The sequence below is a fragment of the Mirounga angustirostris genome, unplaced genomic scaffold (genome assembly GCF_029215605.1).
Source record: "Mirounga angustirostris isolate CCGP_5_RB_7025 unplaced genomic scaffold, mMirAng1.0.hap1 SCAF_1, whole genome shotgun sequence".
NCBI classification, from domain to species: domain Eukaryota; kingdom Metazoa; phylum Chordata; class Mammalia; order Carnivora; family Phocidae; genus Mirounga; species Mirounga angustirostris.
In genome coordinates this window covers 12,215,921-12,243,547 of record NW_026991709.1, presented here as the reverse complement: position 1 = coordinate 12,243,547, position 27,627 = coordinate 12,215,921, and the positions used below count along the sequence as shown (strand labels likewise).

At 44.4% G+C, this 27,627-nt stretch overlaps 1 long non-coding RNA gene and 1 pseudogene across 5 annotated transcripts; one reads left to right on the top strand and one right to left on the bottom strand.

The window, feature by feature from the left end:
• Positions 1-309: 309 nt before the first annotated feature.
• LOC135362693 (uncharacterized) lies at positions 310-27,555 on the bottom strand. Of its 5 annotated transcripts, none has more exons than XR_010407661.1 (5): positions 27,348-27,555; positions 16,944-17,115; positions 4,887-5,046; positions 4,190-4,283; positions 310-3,419 (listed from the first exon to the last, which is right to left on the bottom strand). It is a non-coding gene; the product is annotated as an uncharacterized LOC135362693 (long non-coding RNA). The 5 variants fall into 5 exon arrangements; XR_010407664.1 differs by having other exon boundaries at positions 4,190-4,320; positions 26,772-27,552; XR_010407667.1 differs by having other exon boundaries at positions 310-3,416; positions 4,190-4,320; positions 26,772-27,552.
• Positions 17,637-18,711, top strand: LOC123834406 (mRNA turnover protein 4 homolog; annotated as a pseudogene).
• Positions 27,556-27,627: the final 72 nt, after the last annotated feature.

Genomic DNA, 27,627 nt, shown 5'->3' with positions numbered 1-27,627 from the left:
CCCCTTCTTCACAGGAATGGTAACCTCATCTTTGAGAGGCAAACAAGAGCTCCGGCGTCCCACCGTGTTGAGCTCGACCACTGCCTCACACCTGCGCAGATGGACCGGGGAGTGTCTCAGTTACCTCCACCTCATCATAATGTTAGAATCCCCACCCAAAAAGGAGCATAAGCTTCATTCACATAACACAGGATGCATGCCTAGGCATGTTTTCTAAGCACACCTGTGCAACTTTATGCCTGCTTTTATATACAATGACAAACCCCCCCTTTCTGAATATTCATCCTAACCCCAAATAAAAGAAACCCACTCACCCTTACTCAGGGAGTCACAGCTGTGGAAGTGATTCCCCATGATCTCCCTACTTGCTGAAGATTAAGTGTGCTTTGTGTGATGACTCTGGCCGGTGTAGTCTCCACCTGTGACTCACTAAGGAGTGAACTCACGTTAGTTTGGTAACATCTCCACAGCGTCTGTCCCCACTGTTAATTATTAGAGCAGCAGGACCATATTCTGGCCTCACCCTTGTCTCCCCAGCACTTGGAACCACAAAGCTGTGTTAAATAACAAAAATTCAACTGAGTAAATTTCAAAGATCGAATTGGCTTTATTAAATGATTCGTGAATCAGGCAGCTTCCCATCTAGCAAGAAGAGGAGTTGCACAAAAAGGCAGGTTTTTGCAGAAGGAGGGTGGGGACAAGAAAGTTATTGGCGGGGCGCCTGGGTGGCTCAGTTGGTTAAGCGACTGCCTTCGGCTCAGGTCATGATCCTGGAGTCCCTGGATCGAGTCCCGCATCGGGCTCCCTGCTCGGCAGGGAGTCTGCTTCTCCCTCTGACCCTCCTCCCTCTCATGCTCTCTGTCTCTCATTCTCTCTGTCTCAAATAAATAAATAAAATCTTTAAAAAAAAAAAAAAGAAAGTTATTGGCAGACAAACAGGATTGTTCCAGGCAAGGATTTCCCTCTGGGGGAGAAGCAAGAGGGCTTACCATGCAGATGACCTCATCTCCCTTTGCGGGGTGGAGAGGGCCCTTGTGGCAGACTTCTTGGTCCTGATAGAAAAATTCCTGGCCAGTTAAGACTACATTTCTAGGGAAGGTTGAAACAGCAATTTGATCGGGTATTAAGCCCCAATTTGGAAACTCAGTCAAAGTGACACCATCTGGGGCCTATTGTTTTCTTTTTAACAGGTGCTAACAGATGTCTGATGGGACTTCTGCCAATTTCAAGTTCTTTATGTTTTGAGGCCCATCTTCCTCAGTCCATTAACGACCTTGACAGCACTGTAAGATGGAGAAACATTTCTTGGTAAAGCTTTACATTTATTTGCTCCCCCTTCCCAAGCTAATGCCTTGTTACCACTTCCTTAATTATTTCTTTTCCCTCTTAGAAGTTCTGTTGCCAACCCTTTGGCCAGTCCAGAGTTGTCAGGGTTTCCCTTCATGGGCTCTTTGTCTTCATTGGCCTCATTTAGGGGAAAAGCGATGGGTGGAGGGGTACGCAAGAGGATCTGTGTCCAGGCGGGCTTCTAGAAATAAGGGAGGGGGGAAGAGCAGGAGGGAGTTCCCCAAAATTGAATTCAGTGGGTTCAAGAGATATACACTCTTGATTCTCTTTGAAAAGGGCAGAGGATAAACACTGAAAGACAAGAGTGGCCCTCTGGTGAGCTGGCTCAATATATCAGTATTGGATAAATCTCATGAGTGTTTTCTCAACTCAAAGTCTCCATCTCCAGCAAGTCTCCCTAAACTCAAAATTATTCTCTGGGCCATGGTTAATGGATTCTCTGCATTATGCATCACACCAGAGAATTTAATGATGTGAGGACCCTGATCAGTTTCTTGGGTTTTCTTTGTCCTCACCCCCCTGGCCCTTCTCCAGGAGCCCCTTCACCCCCACATTTCTCAGATGAATCACAGGGGCGGGCTCTGCAGGCTGGTCTGCAAAGTCTTCTAGCCTCAGACGGGGGCTCATTCCAATAGCCCCCTTGCAACACCCATCTCTGGCTTTGACTTGCCTGAAAGCACGTAGTCCCATCTGTCCTTTCCCGTCTGATAGTCTCTGTGATGGTGAGCCAAAAACAGAAATAGCAGGTGAATAGTTCTGCTTACTGTTGGGTTTCCACTTACAATACACCTTCTACCCAGAACAATGGGCTTGCCCCTTTGCTCTTCTTGCTTCTCAAGAGCTCATAGGAGACTCTTGGCTCAGTCTGGTGCTGTAATCTCCATTAACATTCTTGTTAGAAGGTTCTAGCCACTCTAAACAATTGCCTTTGGCTGTGTGCCCACTTAGAATCTTTAGCATGGATCCTCTTTGAGTCTGGGCTCAAAAAACCTTAATGGGTAAACATTTATTTATGACTCTCCTCTTTCATCTTTACATGTTACTATATAGTCAGAATTTCAATTCTTAGGACCTCTTCCTGATCACTATGCCTCAATGGCGGCCTCAATTTATTCTAAAACATTTACAACTGGCTTTCCTACAGTCTATGATTTCTGCACCATTCAGCCTTTTTATGACTGGGCCATCATGGAGGCCATGCTTCTCCCCTTGGTCCACAAAAGCATCATGCATTAATTACACCATGGAATTAATCAGGCAGTAAGGTGGGAATAATGTAGTAGGCTAAAAAATGCCCTCCCCCCTCAACCCCAAAAGATATCCAGGTCCTAATCCCTGGAAACTTTTAATGTGGTTTTATTTGGGAAAGGAAAAAAAAAAGGTCTTTGCAGATGGGATTAAGTTTAGGGTCTTGAGATAAAGGCATTACCTTGGATTATTGTAGTGGGCCCTAAATGCCCTTACAAATGGCCTTATAAGAGTTGCAGAGGGAGTTATATAGACAGAAAAGGAGGAGGCCATGTGACCACAGAGGCGGAGATTGGATCAATGTGGCTGTAAGTCAAGGAATGTCTGGAACCACCAGAAGCTGGAATAAACACACTCTCTCCTACAGCCTCTGGAGGGAGTGCAGCCTTGCTCACACCTTGATTTTGGCTCCGTGGTACTGATTTTGGACTTTTGGCTTCCAGGACTGTGACAGAATAATATTCTATTATTTTAAGCCACACAGTTTGTGATACTTTGTGTTAACCTTAAAAATAAAACTGCCGGTTATTTTACCAGTAAAAGAGGGGTTTATTCGGGAGAGCAGAAAATTGCAAACCGGCACAGGTAAGCTACAACAAAACCACAGGTAAGTCTGGAAAATACATGAGAGGACCCTCTTTTATAGAGAAGGGAGGGAGTTGGGAGGGGCTATTATAAACAAAAAAGCCCATTGGAGTAAACTGGGAGCTGGAAGTATATGGCTTTTCATTGGCTGAGCTGTGACTGTCTCTCATTGGCTGAGCTGTGACTTCTCTCATTGGCTGGGCTGTTGCTGGTGGGCGGAGACAACCTTCCTCCTCCTGCTGAGAGAGAAAGTAGTATTAACTTGCAAGGTACCTGTCTTCCTGCTGGGTCTGCAATGGGGGACAGGTGCTGGCCATGGGAGCTCCCTCTGCTGGCCTCCTGACTCCATCCTAAAAGAGGTTTCCTTGTTAAAGCAACCGTGGGAAACTCGTACAAATGGGGAAGTGACCTTTGCTCTAGAAGCAGCCTGGTCTGTGTTCCAATTCTCACTCTGTCATTACTAGCTGAGCGACCTTAGCAAAATGCTTAACATCTCTCCACTCTAGTTTTCTAACTTGTGCCATGGAAGGTGGTGAAAAGGATGCCTATCTTGAAGACAATTACAGATTAAATGTGGGAAGTGCATAAAATAACATCTGATATATATCGTTTTTTAAGGTGTTTTCTTACTGAAGTAAAAACTAACAACTTTGCATTTATCAGTTAAGTGATGACAATCTATATTCACGAGATCTTTGAAGTGAATTCTTTTGGGTCAGATTTTGTCTCATAATACGTTCCATGGCCTGGACTTTCAGTAGAACATAACAATGACAATGCATGTTAATGATAAAAAAAATAATATATAATTACAAGAATCTCTAACGTATGTTAAGGGCTCACTTTTGTGCCTGGCACTGTTCTAAGTCCTCCCACACCCCTGCACCTCTACACCCCCACCCCTCTGTGCTGTGGCACCATTTTACCACCCCCATCCTCCACCCCCACCCCTCCCCACCCCCGTATTTGCAGATGAGGCAACTGAGGCACAGGGCCGTCCAGGACTCACCCCATGTCACATGTTTATGTTGGAGTTCACAGCAGGAAAAGATGGACACAGGACAACTGGGCACGTACTCAAGGCTTCAGGAAAGCAGACAGCTCTTTAGATAAAGAGGGATGATTTCAAGATCAGGGATTCTAGTGATTTAAGTAGAATAGGGACTCCTAAGATACAGAATTCTGACTGAAGTACAAATGATTTGAAAGAGGAATAAAATGGGGGGTGGACATAGAGAGTGTTATAAGCTGGATCATGTCTACCCCAAAATTCCTATGTTGAAGCTCTAACCTCCAGTACCCCAGAATGTGACTGTATTTGGAGATGGGGCATTTAAAGAAGTGACTGAGTTTAAATGAGGTCATATGGGTGGACCCAAAGCCGATATGCCTGGTGTCCTCGTAAGGAGACGACACACCACGGATGTGCAAAGAAAAGGCCAGGTGAAGACACAGCTGTCTGTTAGAGCTGCCCCGTCTGTGGGCCTGGGCTGCGGCAGCCGGAGAATACGAATGCAGACGGTCGGGAAAAATAACATGTGGCCTGGATGCATCCACACAACTCACTGGTGTTTACAGACTTTGCCGGGAATACTTGGCAAGCTCCCGTCTCTTCCTTGCACAGGCCTGGAAGGAAGGCCGTGTATTAAGAGCCTACTGTACATACTGCACTGGACCGAGAAATGTGAGTTACCAAGATAAGTTACCGGGTGCCTGGGTGGCTCAGACGGTTAAGCGTCTGCCTTCGGCTCAGGTCATGATCCCAGGGTCCTGGAATCGAGTCCCGCATCGGGCTCCCTGCTCCTTGGGAGCCTGCTTCTCCCTCTGCTTCTCTTTCTCTGTCTCTCATGAATAAATAAATAAAATCTTTAAAAAAAAAAAAAGATAAGTTACCCAGAGACCCCTCCAGGGTCTGGACTTGCGCACCACCTCCCAGGCTAACAGAATTTGCAACGTGACCCATCTCTTGGTAGTGAGACTGAGGAAATCACAGTGAACGAGAAGATGCCAACAGAGCAGGCCCGGGCAAAGAATTACCACCTTTTCAGAAAGAGGGAAAAAAGCAAGATTCTAACCATTCAGTCTGATTCACCAGAAAAAAAGGTTAATATCTAGAACTAATTATTGAATGGATGGTTTTGAACACTGTCAATGTGGCCTCATTTCTTTCTATGGGCTGAGTGACTCGTATGGCAAATTAGTGAAATCTTACAGACCAGCTTCTCCTTCACGGTGTTGCCCATAACACTAGGGTTCCTCAAAAGGGTGACCATAAAAAGGAGATTGATTATCAAGGAATTGGGGAAGCCCTCAGTTAAACAAAATTAATTTGACCACATATTATTTTTTTTTTAAGATTTTATTTATTTATTTTAGAGAGAGAGAATGAGAGACAGAGAGCATGAGAGGGAGGAGGGTCAGAGGGAGAAGCAGACTCCCTGCTGAGCAGGGAGCCCGATGCGGGACTCAATCCCGGGACTCCAGGATCATGACCTGAGCCGAAGGCAGTCGCTTAACCAACTGAGCCACCCAGGTGCCCTGACCACATATTATTATTGCAGGACTTTTCAGAGCATATCGCATGCTAACACGGACAGTGCCTTTTCCCAGAGGGGGAATATAGCACAGATTGTTTTTCAACATTTGATGATAAGATCCTTGTTTGGAAGAAGACCCATAATTACAGATGCCAGTCAAGGAACGTAACAATGATTTTGTGACAGCCATGTGAAAAAGAAAAGGAAATATAGCCTAAGCAATAATATAATTAGAAGGAATTGTGGCCGGGGTGCCTGGGTGGCTCAGTCGGTTAAGCATCTGACTCTTGATTTCCGCTCAGGTCATGGCCTCGGTGTCGTAGGATCGAGCCCCCCTTATCCCCCACCGCCCCAATCAGGCTCCACACTCAGCAGGGAGTCTGCTGGTCCCTCTTCCTCCCCCGACTTGCTCTCTCTCTCTCTCTTAAATAAATAAAAATCCTTTTTTTTTTTTAAGAAGGAATTGTGGCCAAAAAAGCAAATAGTTAATGACTTCACACTGCATAAGGAATTAACAAACAGAATTAAGTTCTGGGAGCCATTCCTTTCATACATCAAGACAAAGCTGAGATGAGCAATGAGTGTGTTAAATGAGACATTCAACAAGACTTTGACGAGCGGTGGTGGGCTAACACAAACGAGATATCCTCACCAGGGGTAATTCATTGAATTGAGGTTTCTCGTGGCTGAGTGCCACAGAGAAGGCAGGAATTGAAAATGAGCTAGAGAGTGTATTTGACGTCAAATTCAGCCTGTGGTAATAGTGTGCAACCCGTCTCCTAGAAAGTAGGTGACCTCCACCTGCATTCTCCGAATCCCACTGTGCAGGCCATGAGGACCACCTGCTGAGCCCTCCAAGGGCTTGACATTGGCCCACCCTGTTTTCTAGAGAAACACCAAGTGCCAACCGATTCACCTGGGTTAAAGACATAAAAGAGTTCTTTGTATGATTCTTACAACTTCTTTATCAGTTTTAAATTATTTCAAAATAAAAATTTGAAAAAAAAAAAAAGGAAAAGGAGACCCTAAGGGTCCAGGGCCTGTGTCAGATCATATATAGAAAACTACATTTTGGTCCTGGTACCACCGTGAAAACCTGCCACACACTGTGGAAAGGGTGGCAGGATAGGGATGTTTTTAAAGGAAGTCAAGATATGATGGGGGCCGACCATTCCCTTGGCTGTCCCGTTGAAGACTAATGAGAAGGAAGAACAGCTGGGCTTGAGGAGGCAGAACTCAGCTCCTGAAAGGAAGACATTTGCATCCATCCCTTTGGTCTAAGAGGGAAGAAGCTGCCTCAGGAGGTGATGGTCTCCTTCCAGCATGAAGGTGATCAGTCAGGGCTGAACTAGATTGCAGTCTGAGCTAGATACAATGATAACTAAGCCTTCCAACACTAACTTGGTGGGTGTCTATAAAGCTATTTTAAGGGCACCTGAGTGGCTCAGTCAGCTAAGCATTGGACTCCTGATTTCGGCTCAGGTCATGATCTCAGGGTCGTGAGTTCAAGCCCTGCATTGGGGTCCACGCTGGGTATGGAGCCTGCCTGAGATTCTTTCTCCCTCTCCCTTTGCCCCTCCCTCCCCGCTCATGCTCTAAATAAATAAATAATTTTTTAAAAAGCTATTTTAGATGCTCAGAGGAGGCAGAATTATAGATGGTACATCTCAAGACTCACTGTAATTGGTTGTTTGCACAAGACAGGCTCACTTTATCACATAGTTTTGTCTATTCAAGAATAAATCCTAGACAGCTAATATCCAAAATATATAAATAATTTACACAACTCAACACTGGTGAAACAAAAAATCTGATTAAGATTGGGCAGAGGACCTGAATAGGCATTTTTCCAAAGACAAACAAATGGCCAACAGACACATGAAAAGATGCTTAACATCACTCATCATCTGGGAGAAGCAAATCAAAACCACAATGAGATACCACCTTACACCTGTCAGAATAGCTACTAACCAAAAGATAACAAAGAACAAGTGTTGGTGAGAATATGGAGGAGAAAAGGAAACCCTTGTACTCTGTTAATGGGAAAGTAAATTGGTGCAACCACTGTGCAAAACAGTGAGAAGTTTCCTCAAAAAATTAAAAATAGAACTACCATATGATCCAGTAATTCCACTACTGGGTATTTACTCAAAGAAAATGAAAACCCTAATTCTCAAAGATATATGTACCCTTATGCTTATTGCAAGACTTTTTACAATAACCAAGTTATGGAAGCAACCTAAGTGTCCATCAACGGATGAATGGATAAAGAAGTTGTGAGATACACACAGACACATACACACACTGGAATATTACTCAGCTATAAAGAAAAATGAGATCTTGCCATTTGGGACAACATGGATGGACCTAGATGATATTCTGCTAAGTGAAATAAGTCAGATAGAGAAAGACAAATGCAATATGATTTCACTTATATGTGGAATCTAAAAAGCAAAACAAATGAACAAACAAAAAACAGAAACAGAATCATAAATACAGAGAACAAAGTGGTGGTTGCCAGAGGGAAGGAGATTGGGCAGATGGGCAAAACAGATGAAGGAGATTAAGAGGTACAGGCTTCCAGTTATAAAATAAGTTATGGGGATGAAAAGTACAGCATTGGGAATATAGTCAATAACATTGTAATAACATTGTATGTTGACAGAGGTAACTACACTTATCATGGAGAGCAGAGAGTAATGTATAGAATTGTTGAACACCTGAAACTAATATATGACGGTATGTCAACTACACTTCAATTAAAAAATAATGATAATAACTGGGGAGATAAATAATAAATCCTACAATTAGAATACAATAAATTGTCCATGGCTCTAGATTTCAGAGGACCTCAGAGCCATGATGAGAAGTAATTTGCAACTAGTGAAGATGAATATATACAAATGATGGGCAGTTGTACTGGGTTGAATAAAGTCTCCAGAATTTGCATCCACCCAAAACCTGAGAAGGTGGCCTTATTTGGGAAATAGTGTCTTGGCAGATACAATTAATTAATTCAAGATGAGGTCATACTAGATGGGGGTAGGCCCTGCCTGGTGTCCTTGTAAGAAGAGATACACAGACACATGCAGAGAGAAGGCCATGTGAATCTGGAAGCAGAGATTAGAGCAACATGTCTATGAGCCAAGAAATGCCGAGAATTGCAAGCCACCATCGGAAACTCAGAAGAGACAGGGCATGGCTCAGTGAGTAGAGCATGTGACTCTTGAGTTCAAGCCCCATGTTGGGTGTGGGGCCTACTTAACATCAGAAAGAAAAAAAAAAAAGAGACTAGGAGGAGGCAAGGAAGGATCCTCCCCAGAAACTTTGGAAGGAGCATGGCCCTGCCACATCTTGACTTCAGACTTCTAGTCTCTAGGAGAGTAAGAAAATAAATTTCATCATTTTATTTTATTTTATTTTTAAAGATTGTATTTATTTATTTGACAGAGAGAGACACAGCGAGAAAGGGAACGCAAGCAGGGGGAGTGGGAGAGGGAGAAGCAGGCTGCCCACCGAGCCTGATGCGGGGCTCAAACCCAGGACCCTGGGATCATGACCTGAGCTGAAGGCAGACACTTAACGACTGAGCCACCCAGGCCCCCCAAATTTTGTCATTTTAAACCACACAGTTTGCTGTCATTTCCTAAGGCAGTACAGGAAACTGACATCACTTTTTTGTGTTTTTTTTAAGATTTTTTTTTTAAGATTTTATTTATTTATTTGAGACAGAGAGAATGAGAGAGAGAGAGAGAGAGCACATGAGAGGGGGGAGGGTCAGAGGGAGAAGCAGGCTCCCCGCTGAGCAGGGAGCCCGATGCGGGACTCGATCCAGGGACTCCAGGATCATGACCTGAGCCGAAGGCAGTCGCTCAACCAACTGAGCCACCCAGGCGCCCAAGATTTTATTTTTTTATTTGAGAGAGACAGAGATTGAGTGGGAGGGGCAGAGGGAGAGGGAGAGAGAACCCCAAGCCGACTCAGTGCTGAGCGGGGAGGCCAATGCGGGGCTCGATCTCAGGACCCTGGGATCATGACCTGAGCTGAAGGCAGGTGCTGAATCAACGGAGCCACCCAGGTGCCCCAACCCTCCATTGTTTTATCCTGATCAGATATAACCTTCTTTTAGTGCTTAAAATGGGAAAGAGGGAGAGCAGGAGGTCCCAGTTCACTGTATGGGAAACTGATGCTGCCCTCTCCTCTGCAACAGACTTTGGCGAACTGTCTTGTATCCTGGACGCTCTAGTTCAGACAGTGCTCAGGCCAAGCCACTTCCCTGAAAAAGAAAAGGGAAAAAAATAAGTCCGTCTCAAGCAATGGAGACTCCATGTGATTTTCTTCCTGAGTCAAGTTCACATCTGTCTCCTGGCTGCTGCCTCACGGCTCCAGTCTAGACCCAGCAGAGCCCCAGCAATGCCTTTGTGGCCACCCATCAGAACTCCTCCTGAAATAGTCACCTACTAGTGGGCTAGAACTTTCTGAGCCCAGATTAATTGCCAGATTAATTGGCTTGTGACTAAAAATATACCCAGAAGACTTAACAATGGGAGTAAAGGCTCTGAGCAGGAAAAGTCATGGCAAGGACAGACTCAAGCCTGGATTGAACAATTCTGCAAAAACAGGAAACACAGTGTAGCTATGACTCCCCTTCCTTTGGGGACGCACTGCACACCTGCCCCAATGGAGCAGGAGATCACCAGATCCTTATTTAGCAATCGCTGTGTGTAGGCCCCATTCTATGCATTTTCCCATTTTTATTTAATTCCCACAACAATCCTATGAAGTGGGTACTATTATTTGCCTCCTTTTTCAAAGGTTGAAACTGAAGCACAGAGAGAGTAAGAACTTACCTAAGAAAACATGGGGAAGAGGGCGCCTGGGTGGCTCAGTTGGTTAAGCGACTGCCTTCGGCTCAGGTCATGATCCTGGAGTCCCGGGATCGAGTCCCGCATCAGGCTCCCTGCTTGGCCGGGAGCCTGCTTCTCCCTCTGACCCTCCTCCCTCTCATGCTCTCTGTCTCTCATTCTCTCTCTCTCAAATAAATAAATAAAATCTTAAAAAAAGAAAACATGGGGAAGAAGTGACAGAGTCAAGTCAGGATTGGAACCTAGGTGGGCTGACTCCAGAGTCTGTGTTCATGCTCACCTGTGATGGGCAGACTAAGAAGACCACCCATGATCCCCATCTCCTGGCAGTCACATTTTTGAGTAAGCTCCTCCTCTTGAGTATGGATGGTACCTATCACTCAATAGAATGTGAGGAAGCTGATGGGACACCACTTCCATATTTAAGTTCTGGATGACTGTAATTTCCATTTTAGCAGTAGACTCTCTTTATTGCCTTCTTGGCTTAAACACATTGAAGAAGCAATATGAGAAGGAGAGAAAGCCCCAGGTGGCAAGGACCTGTGGGTGCCTCCAGCCAACAGCCAGAAAAGACTTGAGGTCCTCATTCCAACAACCCTAAAGAAAGAATTCTTCCAACAACCATGTGGGCTTAAAAATGGGTTCTTCCCCAGGGGACTGTAGCCATGGCTGACACCCTGGGAGACCTTGAACAGAGAAGTCAACTAAGCTGTGCCTGAATTCCTGATCAACAGAAACTATGAGATAATAAATGTTGTTTTAAGCTATTAGGTGTGGAGTTATTTGTTATGCAGCAATAGATAACTGATACAGCGTCCTGGGATTGAGTCCCCGCTTAGCCATGAACCCACTGCCCATGCATCAACCCAGGCCTCAAGTTTCTCATCAGTTCAGTGAGATGTGGGCCAGTCTCGTTCATTCACTAAACACCTGTTTACTAAGCAACTACTTGGTGCTAGATGTGGTTCTAGATGCTGGGAATACAACAGAGAATGAACCTGACAGACTCCTTGCCCTCATGGGGCTTATATTTCAGTGAAGGGAGAGAGATGTGATGGTTAATTTTGTGTCTATTTCACTGGGACAGTAAGTACTCAGATATTTAGTGAAACATTATTCTGGGTATGTCTGTGGGGATGTTTCTGGAAGAGATTAACATTTAGGGATGCCTGGGTGGCTCAGATGGTTGAGCATCTGCCTTCGGCTCAGGTCATGATCTCAGTATCCTGGGATCAAGTCCCTCATCGGGCTCCCTGCTCAGTGGGGAGCCTGCTGCTCCCTCTCCCTCTGCCTGCCACTCCCCCTGCCTGCCACTCCCCCTGCTGTCTCTCTCTCTCTATCACTCTGACAAATAAATAAATAAATAATCTTAAAAAAAAAAAAAGATTAACATTTGACTCTATAGACTGAGTGAAGCAGAACTTCTTCCCCAGTGGGGGGGTTGGGGGGAGCACTCATCTCATCTGTTGGAGGCCTGAATAGAACAAGAGAGAATTTACTGTGATTGGCAACATTGGTCTTTCTCTGCACTTGGTCTGAAACCTACACCACCAGCTCTCCTGGGCCTCCAGCTTACACAGAGCGGATCATGGGGCTTCTCAGCCTCCATAATCACATGAGATAATTCTTACAACAAATCTGATTGGTTCTGTTTCTCCAGAGAACTCTGACTAATACTGTAGACAATGAGCATATGTAAATATGGCAAGTGACCGATTGCACTAAGTCTCTGGGGGAAAAAGCCATTGCAAAATGTCTTATGTTGGTTGCGTCACAAACACTCTGGCTCTACTTTCAAGATAAGACATTCAAACAGCATTATTTTCAAAGAATTATAAGACGAAGGACATAAAAAAATCAAAGCAAAACTGATTGGTTAGAGCCAATCACTTGGGCAGGTCCTCATGTAATGGACAAAAGCTATCCAAAAAAAGATAAAGAGACTATTCTACATGGACAGAATCCCCTGGATGGCAGATCCAAGTCATCAGTCCCTGGTTCTGAGCCTTCAACTCTTAATCTGTATTGGTCACCTAACTGGTCAGCAAAGGTCACTCTGACTCTCCAAGTCAAGCAAATAAAATTGTAATCCAGTCTTTAAGTCATGGACCTAACAGGAAAGAGATGGCACACTCCAGGGAGTGACTGAGGACGGTGGAGTGAAGGTACTATTTATAGAGGGTTGGGCAGGGTTAAGGGAAAACAACAAGGAAGAATACAGTAGCAAGAGGCTAGCATGGGGAGCTTATTAGGTCCAGGCCTGGAGGAGAAAGGGAGGAACTCTTACCCCACAGGGAGTTGGAGTCAGTGACAGGGTGTATGACATTCTGTTGAGAGACCCAGCCAACTCATGGAGACTCCTCTCGAAAGGAGCCCACCTCACTGTTCCCCCACCCTCAAATCTTGAGCTGATGCCTCCCACTGATAAAACCCAAGCAAAGACTGGAGTAAAGGTCTCTGTTGATGCATTTCATATAATGAGTCTCCTGCACCCAGAGCATGGAGCAGGGCAGATGAAGCATGAGTGAATCTGGGGAGGCAGATGGAAGGCCTCCAGCACCCCAAGGAAGCACTATGAAAAAGAGAATAAGAGTAAGAGCAAAGACAATGAAGAAGCAAATTTAGATCCATGACATTGGCATTTTTGCAAAAAGTTTTTTAAGGTTCCTACCAAAAATTTGGTAATCGTTACATTCATATGTATCAGATTTTTAAGATGTTGAGAGCGTTTAAGGGGATCTAATGATTTGGCTCATCATTTTCATCAAGCTTTCATTTCGAAGAGCTTAATTGCTTAAGTTTTTATCACTATTAAAATGTTGGGGGAACTCTAATCTGTAAAACTCATTTTTTGATATAATAGTTATCTAAGCAGAATGTGAATATTTGAATAATCACTAACTGCTTAAAAACAAATAACAATTTAGTGTGGGTTCCTTGCAGTGTACAAAAGCCCCTTGGATATTAAAATTTATTATTAAAAGGGGCAAAGTCCAGTGTCAATTGTGAGCCAGGAGGGAAATAAGCACTGGGTGATCTTGCACCTCTTCTTCCCCAAGGTTACCTGTTGATTCTGTCCTGGGTTGACCGCAGAGCCTAGTTCTAGAGTCCAACGGTTTCCTAACGTTTTTTGGTGTGTGTGTGTTGTGCTAAAGGGAAGAAGAACTGGAGATTTCAAGGGTCTCAAAGGTAATAAAAAGAAAAACCCAGTTTGAAAACAGGCAAAGGATATGTACAGACATTCCTCCAAAGGAGATACACAAATGGTCAAGACGCATGTGAAAAGTTGCTCAGAAGCCATCAGAGGAAGGAAATTCACACCACAATGAGATTCCACTTTACACCCGTAGAGTGCTATAATGAAAGAGACAGATAATAAGCATTCAAAAAGATGTGGAGAAATCAAATCCCATTTATTGCTGGTGGGATTATAAAATGATGCGGCCACTTCCGAAAAGTCTGGCACTTCCTTTAAAGATTAAACCGAATTACCATATGACCCAGTGATTTCACTCATGGGTATGTAGCCAAGAGAAAAGAAATCATATGTCCATACACAAGCTTGCATGTGTAATAGCCAGAACATAGAAAAACAACACAAATATTCATCAAGAGATGAATGGATAAGGAAAATGTGGTATATGCATACAATGGAATATTATTTGGCCATGACAAGGAAGGAAGTATTGATAACGTACTACAACACAGATTGAACCTTGAAAACACAAACCCTACACGCACTACTCCCTGGCCTCTGCACTCCAGCTGCTCCATCCTCTTGGAGGATGCAAGGATCCCAGAGCCTTTTGCACCTGTTCTTCTCTATGCCCGCAACGCTCTCTGTTTACACATCATTTTCCTCATGTCATTGCATTTCTGCTGCGATGTCTCCTCTTGGAGAGATCTTCCTTCTCACTGTCTCTCACCCTGCTTTATGTTTTTCATAGCACGTATCACCACTTGACATTGTATGATGTCATTTTGGTTCAACAAATGTTTGTTCACCCATTTGTCTAGCCACCTAGAGTATAGGCTCTATGAAGGCAGAAACTGTGTGTGTCTTATTTACCGCTGGATCCCCAGCCCTTAGAACAATGCCTAGCACTTAATAAGCGCTCAAGGTCTACTTGTTCAATACATGAATGAATGAGTGCTCAGGGTTATCCAGTAAATCAGTGGCAAATTCAGATCCAAAGACAAGGTCTTCTGTGTCCCTTTTCCTGGTTGGTGTATTACATCCTAGGACTCTCCATCTTCAGATTCTTAGACACTGTATGTACCTGATTTGGAATCAGCACACATATAACCCTTCTTAAATTGTTCAATTTGTGGTTAAATTATATCTGTACCCATAGCGAAGACTTTTACAGCATTGATTTCTCTCTTCTGCGTGCAAATGTAAGAACTTTCTTATTGATTCTCTTCCATTCATTCTAAAATGCAGAACTTATGGCTGAGATTCTACCCCACTCATTTTTTTCTCTCTCCTTCCCATGTCCCTTTGCTTCTGTCTTTATCACAGGAGTCTACCTTGTATTAGGGTTTTTTGTTTTTGTTTTTTTTTAAGGAGATAAGGTGGCTGAGAGTCAGCCAGCATCAGGAAAGGGTCCCAACTGAGTCTGCACTGCACGTTGGGAACAGACCTGGGGGATGGAGTGAGAAAGCAGAGGGAAAGGGGTCTTTTGCCCTCACAGGTGCAGACAGTCCAACCTGTTTGTCCTCAGACCTTCAGACCACACTGGGGAGCCGCCCTGACCAGAGACCTTCAGTTGTCTCGGAGGTACTAGGGTTAGACTGCCAAAGGGCCACAAAGAGAAAGGAGAGGGAGGGAAGGGTCCCTCCCGAGGGCAAAATGGGAACTCCCTCACACTTTTGGGCAAGGGCAATCCAGCTGGTTCCCCTGGGGCTTCGGATCCTCACCAAGGAGTCACCTTGGCTGGAGGTCATCAGTTCCCCCAGGAGCCCTAGAGTCGGTCCTCCAAGGAAAAGTCATGAGAAATTCCCAGAGAATACAGGGGGAGCCCAGGGCCAGCAAAGGCTCTCTATGCAGGGTCCACCAACTGTGGGGTCCCCAACTGGATGGGGGCCACCAAATGTGGGGTGGCCCAATCAGATGGAAGCCTGCAGCGGGGGCAGTCAAAGAATTCACCCAAGGCAGATTAAAAGAGATAGTTTATTGAATACAAGGGAGCAGCGGGTGGGACAGCAAAGCAGAGACTGTCTGCCCTATTAGAGTTCTAATTACGTGAGTCAGGCTTTCCCTCCTCTGCTGTGAGGTTCGAGGTGCTAGAAGAAGCATCTGAGAAACATCCCCAGGTGCTCTAGGAGAGAGAAGTTGAGTGCCTGCCATGGAAGAAAAGAACTTCACGTTGTATTTGAATCTGATGTGCCACAGACAATAATCTCTCTCTTTTTTTTAACTGAGGTGAAATTCACATAACATAAAATTAACCATTTTAAAGTGTACAATTCAGTGGCATTTAGAACATTGGCCATGTTGTGCAGCCACCACCCATTTCGAGTTCCACCATTTTCATCACCCCAGAAGAAAACCCGAACGCATTACGTAATCACTCCCATCCCTCCACCCCAGTCCCTGGAGACCACCAGTCTACTTTCTGTCTCTATGGATTGACTTATTCTGCATAGTTCGTATGAATGGCATCATATCTATGACCTTTTATGTCTGGCTTCTTTGACCTAGCATGAAGTTTTAGAGGTTCATCTACACTGTAGCATATTTCAGTACTTCATGCCCTTTTGTGGATGAGTAACACACACACACACACACACACACACACACACACACACACTGCATTTTGTTCATCCATTCATCCACCAATGGACTTTTGGGTGATTGCAAGCAATGTCCTTTTGAGCAGGTTTGTAAACATAAAGCTAAGCCTGGAATCTAGTGCTTTCTCACTCGAAAAAGAACCCCATGGTAATAGGGAATTGAAATACACACTGCTGTGGTTGTGGCATGGATTGCCCCCTAGATTGGGGGGGTATGAGAAGATCACAAGTGTGTTCATTTACAGTGTATTGAGCAAATTCGATTTCCAAGAACAAACAACTTATTGTGTATTTGTCATCAAAGAAATTACACTTCTGGGTGCCTGGGTGGCTCAGTCGGTTAAGCATCTGGCTCTTGGTTTGGCTCAGGTCATGATCTCAGGGTCATGGGATTGAGCCCCGCATTGTTCTCCTTGCTGGGCGTGGAGCCTGCTTAGGATTCTCTCTCTCCCTCTCCCTCTGTCCCACGTCCCACACCTCCCGCTCACACACATTCTCTTGAGTGCCTTCTCTCTCTCTAAAATAAATACGTAAATACATAAATAAATAACATTTCTCCACAAACCCCAATTTTTCTCCTCCTTCTCCTCCTTCTCCTTCTCCTTCTCTTCTCCTTCTCCTTCTTCTCCTTCTCCTTCTCTTCTCCTTCTCCTTCTTCTCCTTCTCCTTCTCCTTCTTCTTCGTCTCCTTCTTTTTCTCTTCCTCCTCCTCCTCCTTCTTCTTCACTATGAATGAACCTAGGGAGATTTGTAATAGAGATTACATGGAAAATGGCTCCTGTGGTGTAAACTATAATGCACTCGCCCCACCCACCTAACAATGTTTCATATAAAATAGGCTCTAAACTTCTTTTTTATATCTCGCTCTTCAACACAACAACTGAATGTCACAGTGTTTCTTATTTCATAAAACTGTAGCAAATTTCATGATTAGGGTTCATCAGAGACAACTTTTGCTTTGCTCCTTCCAGCTCATGGTGTGCTTTTGCCTTCCCTCACCCATTTTCTCTCCAGCCCTCTCCCCTCCAAGCTGCCTCATTCCTGCTTCCCTGCTCCTCCTCTCTGACGTGCCCAGACCCTGGACCCTCCAAGTCTCTACCACATAATTACACTTTGCTGGTGGCCCTCCTCACTCTTCACTGCTCGCCACCCAGCTGACATCTTTCCCTTTTCCTCTCTCCACACCTGCCTGGCATCAGTACCCACAGAACTTCCCAGAAACTCCTCAGGGGACCTCCTTCCTTACTCTGGGAAATACGATGCAAATGTAATTAAGGAAGGGAGCAGAACTTTTCTTTCAAAGCCTGTCACTTTATGTATGTAGAGAGTGTCCTGAAAGACTAGAAACCTCATAATTTCCACAGAATCTGCACTGTATTTGCAATATATTTGGATAGGCTACTTAAGTGTTACAACTAAAAAGAATGAGATTGCTCTTCCATGTTTAAAATTAAATTGGGGGGAACAAAACAAAAATTAAATTAAATTAAATTAAATGAGGGGGCACTCGGCTTGCTCAGCTGGTAGAGCACACGACTCTTAATCTTGGGGTTGTAAGTTCGAGCCCCACATTGGGTGTAGAGATTACTTAAAAATAAAACCTTTAAAAAATGTTCTTCTTAAATTAAAATAAATGAGGTAGACCACCTTCCACCACATCTGCCTGCAGGGCAATACCCAAATCCAAGGGTGACAAGAAAGTTTCCTTAACCGGAACTGCCAAGAAAGGCTTAGAACTGAAACAGAACTTGACGTGTGTGGAGATGTGTGGACATGTACAAGTACCTTTTCATCTTCTCTGTGGCCAACATGAGGAAAGCAAGTAAAAGATATCTGGACCACCTGGAAGCACAGCAGGGTGTTCTTTGACAAACAAAAAGTGATGACAGTGGCCTTGGGTGGAAGCCCATCTGACGAATACAAAGACAACCTGCGTCAGGTCGGCAAGAAGTGGAGGGGTGAGGGTCGGTCTCCTTTCCACCAAACACACCAAGGAGGAAGTGAATGGGTGGTTCACGAAACACATGGAAATGGACTTCACTGGAGCCGGAAACAAAGCAACTTTCACCATGAGCCTGGCCCCGGGGGACCCTGGAGCAGCCCCTGCCCACCATGGAGCCACGGCAGAGACAGCTGGGGCTCCCCACTGCCCTCAAGAGAGGCGTGGTGACCCTGCTGTCTCACCAAGAGATGTGCAAGGAGGGCCATGTGCTGAGCCCAGAGGAGGCCTGCAAGCTGAAGCTTTTTGGGTGTGAGATGGCTGAATTCAAGGTAACCGTCAAATACACCTGGGATGCACAATCCAGAAGGTTCCAGCAGATAGATGGAAGATGACTTGCTCAAGAGCGTGACAGGGTAGGCAGAAGATTGAGAGGGGGAAGGCTGACAGGCATGTGGGACCATCAACCCTGCTGGGGTTGAAGCTGTCTAGCTGTTTATGTTGTTGTGAATACAGACAAGAGAGGGCGAGAGCGGCAGATGGTTTTTCTGTAAGGAATAAAACTGCAGGGTTTTATTTCTCCTTGTGAACAGCAAAGAGGACTTTTCCTAGAAAAAAGACCTTTTCTCTGGGCTTTTGTTTGGATTCCCAGGATTCCTTCTGTTGACCTGGAGCCAGCTTCCAGCACTGGCTCCTTCATGGGGGCTGGGGATGTGGGGCTATCACTGGAGCCAGGACTTCTCCTCTCCTCCATGCCCCTTCACTGGAAACAGGGTTTTGCATTTGCCCAGGAATATGGGAACCCTGGCTGCCCTCACTCCCCTTTCTTTCTCTCCCTCCTCCCCCACCCCCACCTCCCATCTTACCCCCTTCCTGCCTCCCAAACCAGGGCCAAGAGTCTTACAGATGACAAGAAGATGGGATGCTTTCACTAAGACAAGAGTAAAGCCACTGCTGAAACCCAGAGCAGATATTAAAACTGTTCCACAGCAAAAATAAGAATTAAAAATTAGATGAAGTAGGTTAACATTTTACTAGGTTAAAAGAACTGCTAATGTAGAATATGCTAGCCCAAGGATAACTATATAAGTAGAGAACTTTAAATATCCTATTATCACTAATAAAAGACCTTGACAGTCAACTAGCTACAATGCGATTACATGGAAAACTACATAGATCATATTAGAAGGTTCTACAAAAGGAACAGACTGTAAGATATAATCATCTAAGCTAAGAGGGAGAAGAACATCAACTCCTTAAAGCAGTTGTTCTTAAAGTGTGCTCCCTGAACAATAGCAATCACCTAGAAACTTACTAGAAATGCAAACTCTGGTCCCACTGAGACCAAGTGGACCGGAGACTCTATGCATGGGGACTGTAGTTTAATCTAACAAGCCTTCAGGTGATCTTGATGCACACCGAAGTCTGAGAATCACTGCCTGAAAATATACCTAAGTTGTTATTCGAGTATAAAATCTGCAGATCCCTGTGTTCTTGTGCTTTCTATTTTTGCGGGAGCAAAAAATTACTTTAGTTTGGTTGAGAAAAACAGATGTGAAACCCCAACATCAGCAGAAGAGATTCTTTGTGACAGCTGGAGCCTACATTTCAACTTGTCTTGAAGATTTGTGTTCACTGTGGTTTAACAGTCTAAGTAAGAAACAACTCTGCCACATTCTGGGTGTCTGAATTCTCCCTGCCACAGCAGGATTGAACACATTATGAGAAGCACAGAAGTGGGAATTTGCTCCTCTTTATCAATCTCTCTATTGAATTTTTAGAGAGAGAAGAGTCGGGCTTTTGGTGTAAGGAGATATGTGAAGGGTGTCAACCTTTGGCCCATATTATCATTGACCTTTTTTTTTTTTTTTTTTAAAGATTTTATTTATTTATTTGAGAGAGAGAATGAGATACAGAGAGCATGAGATGGGGGAGGGTCAGAGGGAGAAGCAGACTCCCTGCTGAGCAGGGAGCCCGATGCGGGACTCGATCCAGGGACTCCAGGATCATGACCTGAGCCGAAGGCAGTCGCTTAACCAACTGAGCCACCCAGGCGCCCCCCATATTATCATTGACCTTAATTGGCTCCCCACCCCCAAGAAGATCCTGAGATGACAATTGAGAGCATGTAGTTTTTCTGGGAGGTGCAGGACAGCACCAAAGCAGAGGGGAAGTGATACATGGAAGGGCGAACTTCCAACAAGCCAGTATTAAAGGGGGTGAGTAAATCTTAATCCCATGGAGAAGTTCAAGGAAATGGTATAGAGCACATTCCTCAGAAATATACTGGCCAGGGGCACCTGGGTGACTCAGTCGGTTAAGCGTCTGACTCTTGATTTTGGCTCAGGTCATGATCTCAGAGTCATGAGATCAAGCCCTGCATTGGGCCTCATGCTCAGCACAGAGTCGGCTTGAGATTCTCTCTCCCTCTCCCTCTGCCCCCTCCCCCATTTGCACACACACATGCTAAATAAATAAATAAATAAATAAATAAATAAATAAATAAAACCTTTAAAAAAATAAAAAGAGAAATATACTGGCCAAGGGGTGAGGGAACTGGGATATTTATACACCCACCCATCATTCCTAAGAACTTCTGGCCCAAAAAAAGGTGCAGGTGCTTGCCACTGGAAATGCAGGCTGCTGGACCCAGACAGGTAAAGGAGATGCCTGGTATCATGGATTCGTCACTCACAAATTTAGTATATGCAAGGAGAAAGTCTGGTCCAGGCCCAAAAAGTGGAAAATGAGGACTCGGTCCCTGCTTAGGATGGAGTTTTATTTGGGTTCATTCCTGAAGCAACAAAGAAGCTTTGCAAATGATCAAAATGAGGTAAGAAACAGATGGGTGCCTGTGGCTCACCACTGCTTCCCTTTTGCCTCAAGCTCACAATTCTGTGGTCTCAGCAGTTATACTGAGAAGAAGAGCCTACTATTGTGGGTTCCTAAACTTTTATTGCCTCTAATACACAACAACTTATCCTACTAATAAGTCTCAGTTATGGTGCCCAAGAATCATTTTTTGTGCCTCTTGAAAGGAAAAAAAAAAAAAGCCTCATATAAGAAATAGCCTAAATATAAATGGACACCTGAAGATTACCAGACAATGAGAGAAACTAGCAACATAAGGGAGAAAGACAAAAATAAGCAAACAGAACAAATAGCCTCTCGAAGAAATAGAATGTTGAAAAGACAAGAATGTCACAAAAACCCAAATTCTAAAAGATTTGACATATTAGATCATCCATAAAGCAAAGGGCGATATTTTTTAAAAAAGAAGAACAACAATAAGAATAAGAAAGTGCTTTTGAAAATTAAGCATGTAATTGCAGAAATAAAAATTTCACTAGAGGTCAAGTAAATCCTTCAGAACCAAGAGTGAAAATACAAAGAGATAAAAACTAGAGAGAACAGATTAAGAGATATCAAGGGTGAATCCAGGAAGTACTTTTTACTAATAAGGAAAAAGCACAAAAAATGGAGAGGAGAAAATATCTAAAAAACAGTACAGTAATGGGGTTTCTGCTTCTGGCTATGATGGAGTAATGCAGACCAGATTGAGTCTCCTGCCTTAAACTACCAATAAACAAAAAGACAAAATATATTTTAGATAGATATTAGACAATAGGTAGCTCAGGACAATACTCCCTGAGAGAAGAAAAATAAATAAGATAAGCTCCGTAAATACCAGGCTGAGTTCCTGGAGATAATTTCCAGCCTTCGGCATGGAGAGGAGGAACCCAGAGCTCCGTGAATTGAGGATATGGGACTAGGAGCCCAAGACAGCTGAGGCAGTTGGATCTGACAGGGAGAGGAGAATGCGGTTCCAGAGAAAGCTCTGGAAATCTACAAAGGGTCTCCTTGAAGTATTGGCTAAGTACTGATCACAGAGCATGTGCTGTGAAGGAACTTGAAGCTAGGGAAAGAACCACTCCCCAAAAAACAAAGGGACCAACCCCTAGGGCTCATACAGGCTGGGAATAGTTCGCCAGCCAGAGTGGGAAAACCTCATAATTCACAGGGCATCAGGAAGAGTACTCTGGAGCCTATCAGCGGGGCAAATTTAGCCCCACATTAAACCCTTCTCTGGGATCACCTAACAAAAGCAAACCTCAAAAGGACAAAACTCTTTCTAAGTGACCTAACTGCATCCCAGGACAAAACTCAAGCATATTTATAGGAATACAGAAATTTCTAACACCCAATAATGTAAAGTTTACAGTGTCTGTCATCCAATCAAAAATTACCAGGCATGCAGGGATGCCTGGATGGCTCAGTGGTTAAGCGTCTGTCTTCAGCTCAGGTTATGATCCCAGAGTCCTGGGGTTGAGCCCCACATCGGGCTCCCTGCTCCACGGGGAGCCTGCTTCTTCCTCTCCCACTCCCCCTGCTTGTGTTCCCTCTCTCGCTATGTCTCTCTCTGTCAAATAAATAAATAAAATCTTAAAAAAAAAAAATCACCAGGCATGCAAAGAAGCAGGAAAACACAACCCATAATGAGAAAGAAAATAAATCAACACAAAGAGTAAATAGAATTAGCAAATCAGAATATTAAAAGTTATTAAAACCATATTTCGTATGTTCCAGAAGGTAAAGTGTTAGTATGTTAAGGAGGGACATGAAAGATATATTTAAAAAAAAAAACAAAAACAACAAATCAAACGTGTAGAGGTGAAAAACACAATGTCTGAGATGGAAAATATACTGAATTAGGGTTAACAGAGATTAGACATGGCAGAGGAGAAGGTCAGAGGACTTGACAACATAGCAACAGAAACTATGCAAAATGAAAGCCCGAGAGAAAAAAAGACCCAAAATGAACCAAAAAGGATGCCAGTGAGCTACACCAGAGCTTCAAGCACCTAATACACGTGTATTTGGAAAGAGAACAAAGAGAGGGCACAAAAGAAAGAATATTTGAAGAAGTAACGGTAAATAATTTTCTGAACTTGATGAAAACCATAAACCCACAGATCCAAAACGCTCACAAACTCCATTTCCTTTAGCCGGAGAGACTATGGGCTTTCAAATGGAAAGTGCCGTCTGAGTGTCCAGGTAGCCCACCAGGACATGAGCCCAACTGAAAATAGAAAGCAAGCCTTGATTCATTTACTGCTCCCCGGGGCCAAGCAAGAGAAGCACGGGCTCCTCAGGGTTCCCTTTTCCCCTCCACAAAACTGCTCAGGGAAATCCAGTGGGTGAAGCAGTTGGGGAGAACTGTCTCACTGACAGGGATCCCCAAAAAAAGGCTCCTGAAGAAAAGCGGGGTGGGGCGAGGGAGAAGGACTAGGGGTGCAAAGGCAGGGAATCAAGGTAGTGAAAAGGGTGTCAGCCTGGAGGTGTGGGGAATGCAGAGATGCTTCTGAGCAGGGTGGCCTGGGGCCGCCTGAGGTTTTGTCTACAACTCCCTCTAGAAAACTGTCCTGAGAGCTGGTCCGCGGGAGCTCCTCAGAGGCTCCGCACCCCCTCCCCTGTCCTTGGAATATGGGTTCTGCCTGCCTTTCCCACGCCCAGAGGCTGCTCCAAGGTCACGGCCTTGAGATGATGATACAGTGTTGAGAACACCTGCATACTGTATGCGGCTGAACTGGTTAGGGCCTCTTACTCGCTTTTAAGATTTGGTGTTAGGGCGGGTGCAGGCATCCATTCGTCCTGCTTCCGCCTGAGACAAGCCTCATGTATAAATTCCCTTTGCTTATTAAAACTGCCACCTACCAGTCAGGGGTGGTCTGCCTCTTTCTTGGATCTCCCCCCGCCCTCCGTGTAGTGAGAGCCAGTTTCAGATTAGACCCTGAAAGCTCCGGGGAGGGTCGTGAACCAACAGCTGTGCACCCCCAAGACACCCGCCAAGCAAAGCTTTGGAATTGCTCGTAGTTGGGACTGAAAGATCACACGTAGGATTTTGGCCTGGAACTGGACTCCTCATACAGAGAGCGAAATAACTGGGGACTATTTCCAGCACGTTGGTTGATGTAAAATCTGGATATCAGAAGCCAGATCTAGGCCAAAGACAATTTGGGGAGCCATCAGCATAAATGACAGCTAATGAACTCATACAGGGGAGGAGACCACGAGGGGATAGCACTTAAAGTGAGAAGAAAGGGGGTAAGACAAAGCAGTGAGTGACACCAATATTTAAGTGAGGAGCAGTAGAGTGGGTTTGTAATGGAGGTGGAGAAGAATGGCCAGAGAGGTAGAAGGAAGGGGAAATGACAGAAACCATGAGACCCCCAAGAAGAAGAGAATGGAGGTAGGCAGTGCCTGGGTGGCTCGGTTAAGTGGCTGACTCTTGGTTTCGCCTCAGGTGGTGATCTCTCGGTCTTGGGATCTAGCCCCATGTCCAGCTCTGTGCTCAGCATGGGGTCAGCTTCATATTCTCATTCCCTCGGCCTCTCCCTCCAGGCCACGCTCTTGCACTCTCTCCCCTCTCTCAAATAAATAAATAAAATCTTTTTTAAAGGGGGGGGGGCAGGGAATGAAATTTTAAAAATTTTAATAAATAAGGATAGCAATGAACTATAACCAACTGAATACAATAAGAATCTATGAGTACATAGGAATAATATGGAAAGAAGAGAAAGCTCTTTCATATGATATGTCGACCAATACTTGTATTTGGAGAAGCAGGGATGGAAAATTACCATTTCACAACCACCAAAGTGGACTGTTTCGGGCAGGGATCATTAATGGATGCTAATTCTGGATGTAAAAGTTTGATAAAGAGCAGGGTAATTTACAAGATCTCGGGGTATCTCTCCACAGATTAGCTGCAAGGGGAAAAATAGTAACTATACAGTGGAGAAATTGGATAACACCTTGACCATCTGATCAAATTAGCATTATCATGAGGGTCTAAGGAACATAGGGTGCCTACAGGTGGGATGTCGGAGAACACCACATAATTTATGCAGTATTCCAGCCAGGAATACGTAATCTGAATCTAATCATGACAAGCATCAGACAAGCCCAAATTAAGTAGCATTCTGTAAAATAATTGGCCTGTATTTAACAACAACAACAACAACAAAAAGGCAGTTTTGTGAAAGACCAAGGGCAGGTAACAGCTCCAGATCAAAGAAAGCCAAAGAAGTTCAGGGAAACTATATATATATGGACAGAAATATTTCATTTGAACTGGAGAGAGAGTACACATGTGGCAAAATATTAACAATTTGGTGAATCTGAGCAAAGGGTATGGAGGCGTTGTCCTATTATTTTTGCAACTTTTCGGTAAATTTGAAAGCATTTCAAAATAAAAAGTTAAAAAGAACATGTTTTACAGAAAAACTCTTCAGTGTAACCTCTGATAAATTATTTTGATGTGAACAAAGGGAGTGGAGGGCAGGTTCTGGGTTAAGGTTACAAAGGCAGCACCACAGGGGAAATTAATTCATATTTTATCCATAGACAAACCATTACAGCAAATAAGCTGAAACTTTTACTTACAATGTATTTTATTAAGATGGGGAAAGACCATGAAAATCTTCTGTGCCATACAGATGCTATCAAATTGAAGATGAATTATGTTTGTTTTTTTTTAACAAGGTATTTACTGACCTTCTCTTTAGCAACTGGGTAACACTAGCATGTTATGTGGCAACACTGAAAAAATGAACCATAAAATCCTTTAAAACTGCTTTTATTATGAGCATGAAAATAAAAAAATATATAGACATACACTATATATAACTCTTGCATTTTAAAATACATTTGGATTATTTCCATATGGATTTAATTTTGTTGCCAAAAAAACTCTGTGCATCTGTAAAAAACAAACTAGCTTCCCATGGTGGGGTGTTGGGGATGGGGAGACTGCCAACATTTTTAAGTATTTCAAATGGAAAGTTTCAGTCCATGAAACATTTGGGGCCCATTGTTCTAAATGCAAAACTGCAATCTATTTTAAGTAGTTTGCAAGAACAACTTCTGAACAGCAGGAAATGGAAATTTTAATTAAAACCTTAAGTCAAAATTGTTGTAAAGTCTTTTAAAATAAGTATGATTTAGTAAGTACAACAAGAAGTTTCCTTTTTCCATTTGGACCCACACATTCTTGTGGGGTATTTTTCCATCAATGACATTGTTAAAGCACTGACAAAACTCAAATCAAAGCTAAAATTTGTTGAATCACAAAGTAATAAGCCAAGGCTTAAAAAAAAAAAAAAAATGAGGCCTAGGGCGCCTTGGTGGCTCAGTCCGTTAAGGGTCTCACTCTTGATTTTGGCTCAGGTCATGATCTCAGGGTCCTGAGATGGGGAGTCCCTCCACTGGGCTCTGCGCGGACGGCGGAGCCTGCTTCAGATTCTCTTCCTGGATGTCTGCCCCTTCCCCCCCACCCCCCCTTAACACGTGCTCTCACTTTCTAAAAATAAAAATGAGGCCTAACAACTGGTTAGATTTACTAAAAATCCTTTTTCACTTAAAATGGGTGAATTTCATGGTATATAAATTATACCTCAAAGTTGTTTATAAGGCAGAATCCAAGTCCATTGTTCTCTATAAATACTCATTTTATCACGTAATTGGTAATTAATATTGTTTAGTCGTAATTATCAGCTAAGCATGATTATTTCATCTCTCATCCTTGGTATTTTCCGTTTTGCGTATTTTAAGGATATACATCATCTATTACTAAAGCATTTAAATAACGACTTTAATGGTGGACCCAAATTGTTTACTAATAAGGGTAAGCAATCAAAACTGCTTAAAGACCGCTGTTCTGGAGACGATCCCAAGCCCCGACGCTGCCACCACTTTCTCCAGGGGTCCCGTGAGCCCCTCGGCCAGGTCGCCCCGAAAACGAGTGCTCGGCGCTTCTTGGCTTAACTCTGGCCACTCTTGCCCTTCGCGCACAGCGCTCTGCTCTAAGGAAACGGCCTGGCCCCCTCGGCAGCTTCCTCATTCCTGCCTCCCTTAACCAAGCCGCCCCAACACCGCTTTCCACCGCCTCGGTGTCCGCGACCGGGAGGGGGAGAGCGAGGGCCGACAGCGCCCGACCTCCGTCGCAATCAGAGGGCGTGAGTTGACTAACCACAGCCGCAAGGCCTGAGCCAGGACGTGCCGCGCTCCCGTTCGGGTCAAGGCCTCCTGTTGGGCGTAGCCTTTCCGTAACCAGAGAGTGGACCGCCCTCGGCGGTCACTGGCGGTAAATATGACGAGCGCGAACCACGGGACGCACGCCCCAATTCCAGGCGCGCACGCGCGGCCCACCGCTCCTCCCACCGGAGCGCACAAGCGCGCTAGACTCCTAGGGCGGCGCGTGCGCGGAGAGACTGGGCGAGCGCGGAGGGGACGCGCATGCGCGGAGAGGC